General features: G+C 41.5%; 1 protein-coding gene across 1 annotated transcript in view; it reads right to left on the bottom strand.

The window, feature by feature from the left end:
- Positions 1 to 14229, bottom strand: part of AMPKalpha (AMP-activated protein kinase alpha subunit) — a 102846-nt gene that overhangs the window by 82915 nt on the left and 5702 nt on the right. The window lies entirely within an intron of this gene.

Raw genomic sequence — 14229 nt, 5'->3', positions numbered from 1 at the left:
TTCGTTGTATCCGAAATTCGCAGTACCAGAGTTCGTTATATCGAGGGTTTACTGTACTATACAGGTACTCCTAGTTTTACTCTGTTTTACCTAAGTTACAAGGAACATGCTTTCCATTTGTCAAACCACAGTAAGATTTGGTATTCAAAAAATCAGTAAAACTACCCATTATTTCAAGGTGCTTTACCCTGCTTACTGATAAACTAACTCTCAGTTTTACTAAAAGCCAAAGTAAGGTTGCATGAAAGTCAGATGTGAATGTTCTTTGATCTTGTATCTCCACATTCATAAGCCAAATGCATGGGCATCACCTAACGTGTGTTCACTCACTGTCAGTTGGCAAATTGTCTGCATACATCCTGGACTTAAAATAGCACCTTCTTGTAGCATATACTGCATGTTATTATAATCTGCTCCCAAATTAGGCACCTCATGACAAGTTTCAATAAAATTAAACTATCTCCAGGCATTTCTATCTGTACTAAGCAGTGACACTTTCCACAACACAGCCTTTTCCCCACTAGCAAAACCAGTATGAAAGGAGCCTCAAGCATTCACAATTCTAGAATACCATGTACTATATTTCTGCAATGCAATGCCAAATAGCACATCGTATGAGATATGATCCTGGAAAGGTATCTCCAGGTATTCTTCTCTCAGCTCCTCAGTAATGACTCCCTCTCCTAAATGACATCCTTTTCTCAACAAGCCATCTGACTTTAATCTGCAAGAAATGCATGTTTGTGTAATACAGTCATTGGCAATAATGTCTGTATCTTAAACCTGCAGTGATTTCCTTTCTTCTAGTACAGTACAGTACTCTGTACAGTATACTGTACTGTACTGTACTGTAAACACACTTATAATAGTAATCCCTCTAATATCTGAACGCCCAATATCCAAACATCCCCACTAACCGGACATAATCGTCCCGGGATCCAATATTCCCCAAATGGGCCAAAAACCACAAAAAATTCGAAAAAAATCTTACTTTTTTCCCACCCGTAATTTGAAATTGCCGCGTGGCGCCGAACAGCTGTTACACCATGGTACCTTCACCCCTTCCTTCCTCCCCCCTCCCCTGTCAGGGTTGCCATTTGGTATTTTTCATTACCAAATGTGGGCCAATTTGGTAATGAAAAATTCGTTTGGTAATGAATCAGAATAATGCATTACCAAATGAATTTTTCACATGTATGAGGAGGAGGCCGAGGAGGAGATGGAGGGACAGGGTGGAGAGGTATATGAGAGAGGGGGGTGTGAGTTGGGAGCAGGGCAGTGAAATGGCGGGGGACAGGGCGACTTGGAGGCAATTTGTTTGTGGCCACCCCAAACAGGATTGAGGCGTCTGGCAATAAATAGATAGATAGATGAGGATACACAGGATGGAGATGGTAGATTGTTTGCTCTCTCTGATTAATCTGCCACCCTACATAGTGTGAAAATAATCAACATGGTGTTAATTATAAGGAGAGTGATTACATGTATTTCCACTTGTATATATAATTAGTGAAGAATAAATGCTAGCTTTAAGAATTTGGTAATGAAAAGTTAAATTTGGTAATGAAAGTTAAGGAGATTGGTAATGTGGCCGTTGCGATCTGGCAACTCTGTTACCCCGCCATCATCAACAGTCACAGCCTAACTCCGATCGAGAGCAGATGCTTATAGCAGTGCAAGCCACAGGCGCTTGTTTTTTGTGAATAAACAGTGAATAAACTGCAATACCTCGCCACTAGAACACACGGGAATTTACAGTGTTGTGCAGTGTTAAGAAATTAGAATTTAGAGTGCAGAGGATTAACTGTGGACTGCAAACTGGCGGTTCAAACCAGTCCAGGAGCCAGGGACTTGTAAGTACCCAGAATGTTTAATATTGTATAAACTCACCTCTAAAACCTCATTTTATGGTTCTTTTGCATTTATTTCAGTCTTTTATGTCCCTTACTGGTGTGATTTGGGTCTTAAATAGGTGCAATGCATGTCCAGAGGGAGTTGTATAGGTGTTTTTCTGAGTTAGGGTCCATAAGTACAAGTCCAGGAGGCTGGGGCCCAATATCCGGACAGGATCACTATCCGGACATGCCTTTGGCTCTATTACAGTACATCGGATATTGGAGGGATTACTGTACTACTGTATCGTGATAAAAACTATTCTAATCGGGCCCAAATGCTATATTTAATAATGGCATGTGCCAGAGCAGATGTCAATGAGTCACTCAGGCATACAGGACCATTACCAGGTGGGGAGGAGGACGGAGGGCAGTGGTGGCCAATCAGAGATAGGCAAACTGAACAACTGTCCCTTTTGTCCCTTTGTACAGCATTTAGGTGACCCCCAAATTTTGCAAACATTATACATGTGGAGAAAATGAAAGTAATTGTAGCCACTTAGACAAATGCTCAATGTAATAAAATGCTTACAATTACAATATATCGTAGTTTATGTCACTGGACTGAAGGGATTAAACTTCTCACGTATACTATGCACAAAAGTTTGGTGATATATATTACATATATATATATATATATATATATATATATATATATATATATATAAATGATTTGCCAGAAGGTCTGAATAGTTACGGTACATGAGTATGTTCGCAGATGATGCCAAAATCATGAAACACATTAAATGTACAGTACTGACAATCATAAAAAACTGCAAGAGCACTTGGACAATCTCCACAGCTGGAGCCAGACTTGGAAAATGGATTTCAATGCCAAGAAGTGTCATGTATTAGACATGAGAATGAGTGGAAAAAGACCGCATTGGACATATAAAATGGACAATAAGATAAGTAGTAAAAGAAAAGATGAGAAGGACTTGGGAGTGATTATTCAGGATGGCTTGTCACCAAAAATGCATATAAACAGAATCATTGGTGGCACTTATGGATTACTGACCTACATGAGAGTGGCTTTTAATTATATGGACAAGGAAATGCTGAGGGAGTTGACAGTGACCATGCCACGACCAATACTAGAGTATGCGGCTGTGGAATGGTCACCTCATTTGAAGAAGCATATTGATAAACTGGAAAGGGTTCAACAGATGGCAACAAGCATTATACCATGCTTAAGGGAACTGACCTACGAGGAAAGATTGGAAAAACTGTAGTTACCAACACTGCGCATGAGAAGGGAAAGAAGTGACTTACTCATGATGTTTAGCAACGTATGAGAACAGGAAAGGGTGGATAGGGATGATCTTTTTGTGTCGAATGATGGAAGAACATGAGGTTGTGACTTCCAGTTGAGGAAAAGTAGATGTCTTAATGATCTTTAAAGGTTCAGATTCTCGAACAGAAGCATAGGTATTTGGAATGACTAAGACGAAGAGGTGGTGCTGGCAAAAAACATTCATGTGCTTAAAACTAGACTGGATAAATGTAGATATGGAGACAGGACAACACAAGCTTAGCGCAATTCCTGTATACTGTACTACAAATAGGTAAATAGGTAAACACACACACACACACACACACACAGGAACAGATGTGTGGTAATATTTGGAAACAGGGAAGAGGAAGAAAAGGTTAGGTTCGTGAGACTCGAGAGAGACACAAACCTGGTGAGAGGAATATTAGGCAAGATTAACCCCGAAGGAGACAAGCGGGTAAAAGAAATTGAGGAAGTAAGGAGGATAGGGCCTTATAAGAAAGGGGAAACAAGACCAATGAGAGTCAAGTTTACATCAGAAGGTGTAGTAAATTATATACTTAAAGTGACCTGGAAATTAAGCAAAGAGGCAGGGATGGAAAATATTAAAATAAGAAAAGATTTAAATGAAGAAGAAAGAGAAGTTTTAAAATCATTGAAGGAAGAAGTAAAGGAAAAAAATGATAAGAGGACAGAGGAAGAATGTAATACAGTACTTTTTTTTGGAGAGTAATGGATATGAAAGTAAGGAAGTAGTATTTAAGGAAACAGAAGTGAAGGAAACTAAGGGGGATGGCTGTGAAAGATCAGAAGTTGAGGAAGTGGTACTGATGGAGAGTAGGAGAGAAGAGGGTATAAAAAACATCAAAAATAATTGAAGGTGATATATACTAGTGTTGATGGTCTCATATAGACAAGGCTCGAAATTAATGATTTCTTGAGAGAACATGAACCTGATGTCATGCGCTTTGTAGAGACCAAATTAAGAGAAGATATTGATGTTCATTTGGGAGATGGTAAATACAAACTATGGAGAAAAGACAGAAAAGAAAAAATGGGAGGAGAAGTGATGAGAGCAGTGACGAACAACATAAATGTAGATACTGTGGAAATGGGAGAAGGCAGGGCTGAAGTGATATATGTGAAATTAGAAACTGGAGAGAATGCTGAGAGAGATATGGCGGTAGTGTATGTTCCCCCAAAGACGAGAGCATGGAAGGATGATGAATATCAGGAGATGTTGTCAGATATGGCTAGCTATTTACAAAAAATAATTGAAAAAAGCAATAATATAATTTTGGTGGGTGACTTTAACTGTAAAGAGGTGAACTGGGAGGAATGGTACTCGGGAGGCGGCGAGGATTCGTGGGGCACTATGTTATTAAATATAATAATGAATAATGTGATGATGCAATGGGTCAAAGAAGAGACACAGTTTCGAGGTGAAGACACACCAGCAAGGTTAGATTTACTGTTTACCAAAGAACCCGATGTAATAGAATCACTGAAATATCTCTGTCCTTTAGGAAAAAGTGATCATGTGGTCATTGAGTTCCAGATGTTAATAGGGAACGTCGAGCCAAGAGACGAGCTTCATAGACAGGGATGATGCAACTTTGGGAAAGCAAGTTTTACAGGATTGAGAAACTTTTTTGAAAATGCGAATTGGAAAAAATTCAGAGAAACAAGAGAGATACAGAGGAAGTGGGATATCTTTCTAGACCTCTATAATTTGGGAGTGGAAAAATTTGTACCAAGAGTAAGAGGAAAGAAAACAGGAAAAAGGAGTGGTTTAACAGAAGGTGTATGATAGCAAAAAAAGAGAGAGATAAGGCATGGAACAACTGAAGAAAGGTAACAACAGAACAAAGGAAGAATATAAAAGAACAAGAAATGAATACACAAGAATACATAGATAAGAAGAAAGGAATTTTGAAGAAGGTATAATAGACAAATGTAAGGATGATCCCAACCTGTTTTATAGATTTGTTAATGGCAAACTGAAACAAAAGGAAGGAATCACCAAACTGAAAGTAGGAGAGGTCTATAAGGATGCGGCAATGCAAGCAGAATTAATGAACAAACGTTTCCAGTCAGTTTTCACTAATAAAAAGGAGCTTGTGGAAGGGGAGGGAGTAATTAGAAATGTACCAGTGATAAAAGATATAAAAGTGGAGGTACAGGAAGTGTATAAATTACTGGAAACTCAAGATGTAAGGAAAGCCCCAGGACCTGATGGAACTTCTAATTGGGTACTGAAGGAATGCAGAGAAAAACTGGCGGATAAAATTCTCAGTTTAATCGTGTGTTCTCTGGAAGAGGGGAAAGTGCCACAAGAATGGAAGAGGGCAAATGTGGTACCAATTTATATGGAAGGAAACAGGGAAGAACCCCTGAATTATAGACCAGTGTCTCTAACCAGCATGGTCGCAAAATTGTGCAAGAGAATCCTGAAAGACAGATGGATAAAATATCTGGAAGAGATGAATATTTTGGCAGAACGTCAGTTTGGATTCAGAAGTGGTAAGTCATGTGTTTCTAACTTGTTGAGCTTCTACTAAAGAGCGATTGATGTGGTACAGGAGAGAGATGGTTGGGTGGATTGTGTGTACTTAGACTTAGAGAAGGCCTTTGACAAGGTACCTCATAAAAGACCAATGTGGAAACTAGAATATATAGGAGGACTGAAGGGGAAACTTCTGGAAGATGAGAGACTTTTTGAGAGACAGACAAATGAGGACAGTCATAAAGGATAGGATGTCTGGATGGAGGGAAGTAACAAGTGGAGTCCCTCAAGGCTCGGTGTTGGCGCCAGTAATGTTCCTGATTTATGTAAATGATATGGTAGATGGAGTGAACAGTTATGCAAGTCTGTTTGCTGATGATGTAAAGATCTTGAGGAAGGTGGAGGTTGAGGAGGATTGTAATATGTTGCAGGAGGATTTGGATAGGATACATAACTGGAGCCAGACATAGGAAAAGAAATTTAATGAAAAAAAAATGTAAAATATTGGAAATGGGTAAAAGTACCAGGAGGCCATCACTGAATTATCTGATGGGTAATGAATTAATCACAAAAATGAGAGAAGAGAAAGATTTGGGTGTGCTGGTCCAAGATAGTTTGTCACCAGAAAAGCACATTAACAAGATAGTTGGAGAGACTTATAAACTCTTGACTAATATAAGAGTAGCATTTCATTATATGGATGAGGAGATGATGAAAAAATTGATAGTGGCCATGATCCGCCCCACGTTAGAATATGCAGCGGTAGTGTGGTCCCCACACAAAAAGAAAGATATAAACAAGATTGAGAGAATACAAAGAACTGCAACCAAGATGGTCCCCAGTCTGGCAGACCTGTCATACAGAGAGAGGCTGGAAAAGCTGGATTTGCCTTCATTAGAGGAAAGGAGAAAGAAGGGAGACATGATTGCAGTGTTCAGGACCATGGTGGGAGTAGATAAAATTGACAAAGAAGATCTGTTTGTATGGGATAAGAGAGCAACAAGAGGACATGGAATGAAATTGAAAAAGTCAAGCTGCTTGAAGGATATCAAGAAATATAGCTTTCCTTACAGAAGTATAGATTTATGGAATAACCTGGACAAAGAGATTGTCCAGTCTAAAAACTTAAATGAGTTTAAAGCTAAATTTGACTTATTGAGAAATAGCGACGGAAACCCACAAGCAGAGCACATTCCGTGTATATCACAATTAGGTATATTAGGTAATTACATAAATATTTGGAATGACTTAGACAAAGAGGTGATGCATGAGAAAAACATTCATGTGTGTAAAGGTAGACTTGATAAATGTGGATATGGAGACAGGACAACACGAGCATTGCTCAATTCCTGTATACTACAAACAGGTAAATACAAATAGGTAAATACACGCACACAGATGAGGAGATGATGAAAAAATTGATAGTAGCGCTAATCCACCCCAGGTTAGAATATGCAGCAGTGGTGTGGTCCCCACACAAAAAGAAAAATATAAACAAGCTTGAGAGAATACAATGAGCAGCAACTACGATGGTCCCAATCTGGCAAATCTATCATCCAATGAAAGTCTAGAAAAGCTAGGTCTGCCTTCCCTAGAAGAAAGAAGAGAGAGGGGTAACATGATTGCTGTGTTCAGAGCCATGATGGGAGCAGACAAAACTGACAGAGAAGATCTGTCTGTATGGGATAGGGGAGCAACAAGAGGACATGGAAAGAAATTGAAAAAGACAAGTTGCTTGAAGGATATCAAGAAATAGTTTCCCATACAGATGCACTGACCTGTGGAATTGCCTGGACAAAGATATCGTTCAATCCAAAAACTTAAATGAGTGGCAAAGTCTGACTGATTGAGACACGAAAATGAGACCTCGTGGGCGTAGTCCATTTCCTGCATATCACAACTACGGCAGGTAAATACGTTCGTTCGTTCGTTTTTAAAGGCTCCAACATGCTTGCATGTGTCGGCCTTGGTCACCTAATGGCGGCTCTCCATGCTGCACGATCCATTGCAGCCTCCCTGTTCAGTCCCTTAACCCTAAGGTCACACTTAATGACCTCGTCCCATGTCTTTCTCGGTCTACCCCTCATAACCCCACCCCCAATATTAACACTTCTCACCTTCCTCACCCAACTATCATCCCCCATCCTCTCCACATGTCCAAACCACCTCAATCTACCTCTCCTCATCACAACACCAATACACTCCAGTCCCATCCTACCTCTCAACTCTTCCATTGTAAACCCAGCCCCTCCAGGCCTTGGACGCAGGGACGCACTGCACATCCACCTAATCATTGTCATTTCTGTACGTCTGAGCCGGCGAATGTCTTCCTCCTTCACTGCCCAGGTCTCACTGCCATACAGCATTACACTCCTAACACACGCTGCATACAAAGACCCCTTAGCACGTAGGGAGAGCCCCCTCAATGTCAGGAGAGGCAAGAGCTCCCCGAACTTCTTCCAACCACTTCTCACCCTAGCCACAGAGCTAGCTCCAGCCCCACCTCCAGCACACAACATGTCTCCTAAATAACAAAACTCTTCCACACACTCAAGAGATTCACCAGCAAGTTCAATTCTTTCACGTCTGACGATCTCCACCTGCTCACCCTGGCACGCCGTACACATAAAATCAGCATTATCTCGCAGTCTACCTCTGATACCACTACATCTCTTATGCACCCATTTATCACACACACCGCACAAGATGGAATTACTTCCCATGCCCTTGTGGCAAACTGCACATGGCCACTCTCCCTCGTCTTTGACAGTACCGCCACCAACCCTAGATATCATCACTTTTGTTTTATCTGCATTTACCCTTAAACCCTTTTGCCCCATACCATCTCGCCACTTCCTAAACCTTTCCTCCGCCTCCCTTTCATTCTCTGCAATCAACACCAAATCATCAGCATACAACAACTCCCACGGGAGTCCGTTTCTAAAGTCACGTGAAAGGGCTTCAAGTACCATGATAAACAACATGGGACTCAAGACTGACCCCTGATGCACACCAACATTCACGGAAAACTCATCACTCAAATCTCCATTCACTCTCACCTGGGTGTGAGCACCCACATACATGGCCATAACCACCCTAACCAGCCACTCCTCCAAGCCAAGCTTTCTCATTGCCCACTTCACCACCTCTCTAGGGACTCTGTCAAAGGCCTTTTCCAAATCAACAAAAACAAAATAAAGATCCCTTCTCCTACCAATATATTTTTCCTGAAGCTGTCGAACAATGAATATGGCATCAGTGGTCCCCCTACCTGGCATAAACCCAAACTGCATCTCATCAATATTCACTCTTTCTCTAATCATACCTTCTAAAACTCTCTCCATTACCTTCATTATCTGATCTAAAAGCTTTATACCTCTATAATTCCCTCTTTCCAGGGCATCACCCTTCCCTTTATACACATTTACAATTACACTCTTCAGCCAATCATCTGGGACAACACACTCATAAATAATCCTATTTATCAGGTCAGTGACTAAACTCACCCCTATATCGCCTGAGGCCTTCAACATTTCGGCAGTCAACCCAGACACACCTGCTGCCTTCCCCACCCTCATCCTGCCTATTGCCTCACTCACAGTAGCAGTATCAATCAAAGGCCAAGGGCCAGACACTGGATCTGCTGGCTCCAAACCTTCCCTGTCCCAGTCAAACTCCTCATTCAACAACCGGTTATAATGCTCTCTCCATGCATCTTTAATATCCTCACTGTTCACCACTACCCTTCCTTCATCATTCTTCACACACTGCTCACCTATGATATCCCGATTATCCCTCTTCACCTGACCTGCCACCCTAAATATATTTTTCCTTTCCCCATGATTTAGGTTATCAAGTAATTGTCTCTGTGACTCAGACTTTGCCCTGTATACCTCTCTCCTAGCCCTACGCTTGGCTGCCAAATATTCCTCTTTGCTACCACCCTTCTTCCATTCCCGGAAAAGCCTTCTTTTCTCCTTAATTGCAGCTTCTACACCCTCATCCCACCACCAAGTTACTTTATGTCTTGGTGGTCCTCTTATCCAGCCGCATGTTACATCAGTAACTCTCAAGAAATTGTTCTTGAGGGCTCTGTACTGTTCATTAACGCCTCTGTCTACAGCTCCCTGTTCAGCCACCACTCTCCTCAACTCGCTATAGAAGGCATCCCTTACTACTTGGTTTTTCAGCTTCCATATTTTCCTCCTAGGTACATAAGTCCTCTTTTTCATCATTTGTTCTTTAAGCACCATATCACAAATCAATAGTTTGTGCTGCTGCACACACTCCTCACTTCCTATAACTTTAACATCCCTCACTAACCTCCTATCGGCCCTCCTAACCAGAAAATAATCTATCTGACTGCTATTTCCCCCAGACTCATATGTAATTAACCTACTGTCTCTTTTCCTAAAATATGTGTTGCACACAATCATGTCCGTTGCCTCCCCAAACTCGAGTATCCTTTCCCCTTCTGCATTCCTTAGACCATATGCACATCCCCCATGCACTCCTTCATAACCTTGGGCTGCTTCACCTACATGACCATTTAAGTCCCCTCCCAAAATCACTATCTCATCATCCCGCATACCACCCACTACACGTATTAAATCATCCCAAAATCTATCTTTCTCTGATTCATCCAATCCTGCCTGTGGAGCATATGCCAATATAATCACAGCTATCTTTCTTCCCAACAGAATTTTCACAACCAATATCCTATCGCTTACTCTCAAAACATTCATAACATATTCCACCCATTTCTCCGCAACCATCACACCAACACCTCCATATCCGTCTGTCCTCCCCTGCCAAAACAACTTATAGCAACAGTCCTTCCCAACAATCTTTCTGGCTGATCCACCCCTGTACCGGACTTCCTGCAAACACGCCACGTCCACCCACCTCCTACTGAATGCCTCAACGACTTCCCCTGCTCTTCCCCTCAAACTTCCCACATTCCATGAACCCACCCTCATCCCCATGGGTGATTTACTGTCCTCAGGCTTGCTTTGAAACCTTTTCTGTTTTGTCATCTTCAGTATTAATAAATGGGGACAGACACAGCACAGGTCCCACTCACCGCACAGTCCCAGGTCCAGGCAATGGATCTGGGACCCCTAGCCCACCAGCTTACCAGTGGCTGTGGTAGTGGCCTCGGGGCACCCTGCCAGGACAGCTGCAGGGACACCCTCCAAGCGCGTCTTGGCACTGCAACTATCCCGCCATTATACACCCACTGATAGGGCAGCCTCCTGGGACGCTACTCCCAGGTTCGGGCCCCTCTCTATTGGGCGGAAGCAGCAGCCTGGGAACCGCAATGCCCTGTACCCTCTAGCACAGGCCCGAGCCCCATCTCGCCCTGGACCCATGATCTATGCCGGCGGAACCCCCGCCACGCCTCCCCCCAGAAGTCCGCCACTAGGTAGTGGGGGCAAAGTTTTCTGGCCGCATGCCCTTGCTGGCGCCAACCCCTGTAGCGTAGTGGGATACGTTGTGTGAAATGTAAAGTGCATGTGGTGTAGTGCATAGATAGTTAGAGGAAATGTTTGGGAGAGTATGCTGGTCTACTCTCCATGTTACTGTCACACTGAAAAGGTCAGCAAAAGGGGGATGGTTAGATAGCTAGTGAAACAGGAGCTCCAGCTCTCCCTATCACCACCATTCCTATTCCCCTCGGGAGTACTACCCTGTTCGGCCCGTGCTACGGCCTCCTCCTACAACTCGGTAAATACATATACAGTATATACACACAGAGGAAGCTGAGTATATATGACTGGGTTACATTATGGATGGCTTAAGACAAGCATGACATCTCAAGAGGACCACAGTACCCGAGATTTAGCCACATCACGTGTTAGGTCACATTTTTACTTACCTTTCTACACTTCCACAATCAGACTACAAAACAACATATTACCTGAGACACCACCATACTTTATAAAGGTACCATATGTCAAAAAAAGGTGGCATAACGTGCTAGCCTACTGCTGTACAATACTTTTGCTGGCGTGTGGTTTGTGTTGGGTATGGTACTGCAATATTCTAAAGTGGAGGGATGGAGTTGAGAGGTATATGAGGGAGAGGGGGGTGAGTTGGGGGGAGGGTAGTCAAATGGTGGGTGACAGAGTGACTTGGAGGCGTTTTGGCTGCGGCCACCCTTTGCAGGATTAGGGCGTTAGGTTAGATAGATAGATAGACGGTACATTATGATGATTTTGATTTATAATGAATAACTTGTGGGACACATGAAAATTACACACAAAAATTAATTATACAAACTGAGGTAGGTGAGGGGGCTACACTTGTGATGATGAAGGGACCTAGGGTATGTTTTCCTGCACAACAGTATTGGAACAGCCCTAAATACACAACTTGGAGATCCAGTAAAACTGCTCTGGATGATCCTTAGATGTTTTCATTGATATCTATTAACCCCTCAATATGATGATGTCTTTCACTGATTTCTTCTTGCTACCTCCATAGGATTTTATTCAGCTCTCGGGAGGTTTAAAGAGTCTCTCCTTGATCAAATAAAATAGACTGGAAACAGAAAAACAAAAAATGTCACTGGGCTTAAAGGGAACAAGAAAACTGAAATTTTCTTGATTTCTGCTCCGGGGGCCAGACAGTTTAGAAGAAATCCTGTAAGTGTTGTTTCTTTTTCTTTTTTTTACTTTCGGTATGTATTTTGTCACTAACAACAGTTACACAATGAAATTCAATATGATACAGAGATAGCTGTTCAGTTCTGCCGGTCTGACTCAAGCTGTATGCGCCAGGGTTCGGATACAATTAAGTTTGGTCTGCTTGGCAGACTTAAGTTAGTTACCCCTGCAGCCATGAAATACAATAAAATTACAACAATGCTCTTTAATGAGACTTCTACTACTGATAGCTGATATATATGTATATTTTTTTTCCCATTCACTCACTCAATGTAGTGCTGCTGTCAGGTGTCTGCCCTTTCCTCTCCTCCATTCTTTTTCCCTTCCATCCTCCTCTTCTTCCTTTCCTTCTTTCTTTCCTCGTCCTTCTGCCTACGGGTGACTTTACACTCCCTTTTCTGTCAGTCTTTCCTTCATTCTTTCCTCTTCCTTCTGCCTGTGGGTGACTCTACACTGAGTGACAAGCCAAATGGTTTCCTGTACACCAGGAAACCATTTATTATGCTGGGTGGTAACCATATAACCAAATTTTGGCACTTGGTGGTTTAGTGGGTAATTATTGTGTTCCAATCGGATTGAGCTGGTGAAGATTTATATCCAAGGGGTGGTTGGGGTATATTGCTCAAGTAATGCCACTCAGGGATGAGTGAGGCTGGTCACTCTCATCTTATATGTCAGGACCAACTTGCCTAGCCCCGGGCTCCTATGCTCCTCATGGGGCAACATAGGATAGGATGATGGATGGATGGATGGATAAAGCATAATAAATTTTCTTTTGATACAATACTGCTCAAATAACATTTACCATACCGGTACTGTATGGTGCCAAAAATGTTATGGAATATGGATAAAATTTTACCATGCACACAGTGATTCAAACTGATTTTGTACAATTTCACAGTCTTAAGGAAAGCAATTCTAATATTGTACAATATGCAACACATTTTTTTTTTTTTTAACACTATAATAAGTGAATAGGACAAACAAAACAAACCTAATTAGGGGCATCAGTGCATCAAACACATTCACATGTATGCAATTCAAAAACCAAAAGTAACCCAGTCAAAGTCACACCAAACCTAATGATTTAACCTAACCTAAACCATCCTATCTTAAACAAATCTAACAAGGGAGCCTTTGCCCCAGTCCCCCCCCCAAAAAGAAAAAGAATAAATAAAGAGACACTTATGACTGCCACTAAACCTAACATTGAAAGACTTAATACATATCAAGCCAAAAGTCTGATCTCACTTCTCAACCAGGTGCCAAATTTCAAGAGTGCATTAGGAGTGTCTGACAGATGTCTAGGTGCCAATGGTAGAACTGCGGGGAATATTTACCAGCAGCTACATATTCTAAATTTCCATTTATGGATTTCAGAGGCAAGTTTCTTAAAAAAAAAAAAAAAAAAAAAAAAAAAAAATGCACAGTATGGTAATATAAAAAAATAAATAACCTGTGAATGATCAGTTTCAATACAAAATGATGAAAAGGCCACATTCATGCTGCAAAGTATTAATAAATTATGCATCGTACCCACAAGCACAACCCTCGCACATTAGTGACATCATCCTCCTACAGCACACTCCTGTCTAACAGTACATGACTTACAGCAACTTATGTGTACCAATGTTATTAACATAATGTGACCCACTTTTGTTCATGAGTTAGAATAATAACAGATGGTAATTCTTGACCAAACAGGCCATGTGATTCCACCTATATTATAACAAACTCACAATCTTAAGGTAAGTAATTTTGATACATATGCAACACAGACCGTTAACTGTTGAATTGTGACATTAAAAAGTGATTGGAAAAAGACAAAATATGCCTATTTTTGAGTAATTAAGGAAGTGGTCAGGTCACCTGTGGCAGCATTTACCAACA

Source organism: Coenobita brevimanus, chromosome 70 (assembly GCF_032717465.1).
Source record: "Coenobita brevimanus isolate Jiangsu-jjx chromosome 70, ASM3271746v2, whole genome shotgun sequence".
NCBI classification, from domain to species: Eukaryota; Metazoa; Arthropoda; class Malacostraca; order Decapoda; family Coenobitidae; genus Coenobita; species Coenobita brevimanus.
Note: the sequence above shows the minus strand (reverse complement) of the source record. Positions and strands in the feature narration are given on the sequence as shown.